The sequence below is a fragment of the Cebidichthys violaceus genome, unplaced genomic scaffold (genome assembly GCF_023349555.1).
Source record: "Cebidichthys violaceus isolate CVI_PGR_0920_01 unplaced genomic scaffold, fCebVio1.0.p SCAF_19, whole genome shotgun sequence".
In the NCBI taxonomy this organism is placed as follows: domain Eukaryota; kingdom Metazoa; phylum Chordata; class Actinopteri; order Perciformes; family Stichaeidae; genus Cebidichthys; species Cebidichthys violaceus.
In genome coordinates this window covers 3,294,872-3,299,871 of record NW_027176361.1, presented here as the reverse complement: position 1 = coordinate 3,299,871, position 5,000 = coordinate 3,294,872, and positions in this window count along the sequence as shown.

Genomic DNA, 5,000 nt, shown 5'->3' with positions numbered 1-5,000 from the left:
CACACACACACACACACACACACACACACACACACACACACACACACACACACACACACACACACACACACACACACACACACACACACACAATCTTGCTACATGTCTCAACAGGAACTGACTGGAATAGTAGAACCTCCAGGCATGATGACATGAATGTGTGTGTGTGTGTGTGTGTGTGTGTGTGTGTGTGTGTGTGTGTGTGTGTGTGTGTACACAGACAGTATGTCACTGGGCTTTGCCGTGAGTCTCTTTATTTTCTGCTCACTGACCTCTTTCTGACTTCACGCTCTTAAATCCCGCCGCAAAATAAAGCTGTGCACGTACTAAAGTTGTGTGTGTGTGTGTGTGTGTGTGTGTGTGTGTGTGTGTGTGTGTGTGTGTGTGTGTGAATGCTTACAGCCCTCTGGTGCTGATTGGTCCTCTTTGGTGTGGTTTCCCTGGAGGAGATTGACAGGACGTCCATCAGTGAGATGGATGCTCAGCTCCTGCCGGATTCACTCAGTCAGTTCATTTCTTTTCCTGCACCACACGACAACATAACCTTTACTGATAGTTCACATTTGTTAACGCATTTTGTGAAAAATGAATCTTAAGCTAATGTCATGTGTTGCCTCCTCCTCCTCTCTTTTATTTTTTTAGGTTTTTCGTCCTTCCCTTGAGCTGTGCGCTGACATTATGCACTAATGAATGGCAGAGCCGCTCTAAGCCGACAGCACACGAGTTCCTCCTCAAGGCTCTGTGGGGTTTATGGCGATCCGTCTTTGGAGCGTGTGCGTTTAAAAATCTGTCAGAGTTCAAGAGGAACTCGTTCTGCACAGTGCGGGCAAACAAAGGAGGCTTGTAGAAAACACTGGTGTTATCAGAACAGTGCATATGAGGACAGTACAAAATAGCCGTTTAGTACAATTTCAGCTAAAAAGGCCTTTAAAACTAAACCTAAAACCGTAGGACAACCCTCAAGCTAAAACTGCCAGTTCAGAATAAACTAAGATAAAGTGGGTAAAGTGAGCTGAGTGCACAGGGATGCTACTGCTAACTCACCTCAGGTGCAACACAGCAATCCTCACAGCACAACATGGTGGAATCATTCGTGTCCCGGTGCGTTTTCATGCATGCGTAAGGTGTAGGGAACCTAGTCTCCCAACAGTATGGACTTCTGCTTCACTGAAAGAAAGGGAACCAATACAAGGAGAATCAAAAACAAATACTAATACCCAGTTGGTTTAAAAATACAAGCAACACAATGATAACTCAAGCAGAAGAATGAGAGGCAAAACGGCAGCAGGTGATCCTACACGTCTGATAGAAGCTAGAACAGACAGCAGTCATCCAAGATGGCGCCAAAAAACCAAGATGGTGACAGACAAAAACTAAGATGGCAATGGACAAAAACCAAGATGGCGATGAACAAAAACCAAGATGGCGACGGACAAAAACCAAGATGGCGAAGGACAAAAACCAAGATGGCGAAGGACAAAAACCAAGATGGCGAAGGACAAAAACTAAGATTGCGACGGACAAAAAACCATGATGGTGACGGGCAAAAACCAAGATGGCGACGGACAAAAAACCATGATGGTGACGGGCAAAAACCAAGATGGCGACGGACAAAAACCAAGCCGAAATGCCGAAATTCAGGCTTCAAAACCCAATCAACAAAAGTCACAGTGACTACATCCACTTCTTACATACAGTCTATGGTTCCTCACCACTATACCTCTGAATGATGATGTGTTGAATAAATATCTTCAACAACCTTGAAACATAATGCCACATTCGTTGCAAGCTTATATTAATCCTTCAAAAAAAGGAGAAGCAGAAGCTTTGCTTTGTCCTCACCATGTGAGCAAACAACGGAGGGAAAGAAAGCCCCGGATTGATGGACTGATGGGTTTCTCTGCCAGACAGACGGAATGATGGAGGACGGTCCTGGGTCCAGAGGTGAGAGGCCATCTGGTGACAGAGTAGCCCAGACAAGAGCTACTACAGCTGGCCAGCATCTGGTCCCCTCTGGCCCCCTGGGCTCCATCCAGAGGAGCTCAACCAGAAACTGGAGGGAAATCACTGAAACTCCCGGGTCTGAGTCCAACTGCTGTGACTAAGGGATGGACAGATGGATATAGTTGGTAGAAAGAAAGAAAAAGAAAAAAAAAATCAGGATCGCAACCGGCGATGTTACACTTTGTGGACAGATGGACGTAAGGAGCGAGGAAGAGGAGGAACAAAGCCAAAACATGAACGCATGACTGCACTTTTGGGCACCACAAGCCGAGAGCCATAAGGTACCATTATACTGGAGAGAGGACAGACATCTCTACGGCTGATATCTACAAAACCACTCACACCAAAACACACTACAGGTGAGAGGCTCTTGTGAAGATGGAAGTTTAGTTTGAATAGACAGTATAACGAGGAGTGATTTCTTTGTACGATATCCTACGAGGACATGTCGAACAGAACCTAACGGCAGCATCAGGTACACAACAATATCCACCTTAAGTTTGCTAGCGTTAGCCACCACAAGCTAATGGTCAAACCAAAACCTCTGAGTTTATTAAAATGAGCAAAGATGCATTCATCATTAAAGAGATCAATATTGTAATTCAATTACTTCTTCTATTTTTCCTCTTAACCTTCATCAGACATCAGATTATCGAGACACACCTTCTCTCTCTCTCTCTCTCTCTCTCTCTCTCTCTCTCTCTTTAAATCAATGTCACGGCGTCGATACTGCCGTCATTATCATTACTTGGCCCCCGGTTTATAGACCACGGTGGGATAACGATATGCATATGCACACACATTCACGCACGTGGGCTCTTATTTAGGTACATGCCGACTCGATGAGACGAGGGTTACGCGACCGAATGAGGATGCAGAGAGGAGATTAAAGTGAGAGTATTGATCGCTTTGCTCGCTGCAGGAGCACGGCTGTGCGAAGCTTATATTAATGGCTATTGTAGCAACAAATGCACTCATCTCCTCAGCCGCTGTTTCCACGGAATACAGTGATATTCCTCTAATGTGAGTCAGCGTTGACTGAGGTGATAGAGTTAATTAATGTGTTAAAGCCACTTTATTTAAATGTGAAAATGTGCCCCCAGTGCTCAAATAGACAGCAACTATAGTACACCCACATTACTGCTACTACTACTACTACGACTACTACTACTACCACTACTACTACTATGACTACTACTACTACTACGACTACTACTACTACGACTACTACCACCAACCCTCTGCAAACTGCTGTGAAGATGTATGCATGTACACATTCATTCACACAAAGAATATTTAGTGTCAGAAACAACGAGGTGTCTCACTCACTCACACTCACACTCACACACACACACACACACACACACACACACACACACACACACACTTTATCACACTCACTCTCACAAATCGACAATCTCATGTACACAGATGTTTGTTTTTTGTTTTTTTAGCCACTCTCTCACATCCACATGTTGTAGTCTCTATGGAAATATTCGAAAGCGGCCATTGAATCTAAATTTAATGAATTCAGGGTCATATTTTCCTCGCAACACCTCTTTAGCACCCGCGATAACGTTAGCTAGCTAACGAAGTCGAAACACTTGTTTTTTGAAATGATGCGTTGTTTGAATGTACGTTTTTTTATTCATGTGAGTTATTGAGCACATTTAGAAATAAAAATAACTTGGAAGTTACCAAAAACGACTATTTAACAGTACCTCTGCGAACCACCAGATGGCGCTTTGAGGCCCACCAGAGGGCCCCCCGGACAGGGGTTGAGAGTAGCTGTTTTAGAGCACTCCGGCTCGTCATTATCACAGCAGGTACACACACTTATTTCGAGCTTTGCTCCGACAGCGAGGGACATTTTACATTTCCGTCAGTGCCTCTGTAGTCCATCAATTTGCTCTCTGTCGGCCTCCCTCTTCCCTCTCGACCTTTCACTGAGACCTTTAATCAAAGCAGAGTTATACGGCTCCCCGGAGCCGCCGCTAACCAGCGAATCGCGCGTCCCAACGCCGCTGCAGGGATTTGGTGGGTCTGTAAAGTCGGTGTCTTCCCCCTTATTAATCCTACAGCGGCGAGCTGAATTATGCATGTTGTTCTAGGCTCGGGGAAAAAGAAAACTGCACCGGGGACGCCGACGTGTGAATCAATGTAGAAAGACGCATCTCTTTAAGACATGAGCTGTGGTGAAACGAGGGGGAACGAGGAAAAAGATGTCGCTCTCTGTAAACGATGCAGGAAGCTCTCAGTTCACCGCCGAGATGTGTCGCTGCTGAGATTCGATGAATCTGGTGACGCAGCAAAGGTGAATCATTTAAATTTAGAGCAAGACATTTTACTGGTAAGTTATTTTGGTTAAGATCAGGTACCATAAAAGTCACTCAAAAGTGATTTTCTAAATAAACTTCCGTTTTCACAGGAAACAACTCATATAGGTTTAGGAAAATATACTTTAGTTAGATTTAGGCAACAAAACTACTTAGTTAGGTTTCAATCTGCTGGATGTGTTACATAATATCAAGTAGTGGCCACACCTTCCTATACAGTACACCGTCATTAGAAAACTATGGTTTTATTTATCTAGAACATTGAAGCCAGAAGCTTCAAGTTCCTTCCAGAAGAAGTCAAATAAAAACAAGTGTGACTGAGTCTAAACATATTCAGTTCTAGTGCTCTCATCAGTTCAGTTAGTAACTGCCAAAAACCAAGATGGCGACGGCCAAAAACCAACATATATGGCAATGGCCAAAAACCAAGATGGCAACAGCCAACAACCAAGATGGCGACGGCCAAAAGCAAGATGGCGACAGCCAAAAAGCAAGATGGCGACAGCCAACAACCAAAATGGCGATAGCCAAAAGCAAGATGGCGACGGCCAAAAAGCAAGATGGCGACTGCCAAAACCAACACATTGCCAAAAACCAACATATATGGCAATGGCCAAAAACATGATGGCGACAGCCAAAAAGCAAGATGGCAACGGCCAA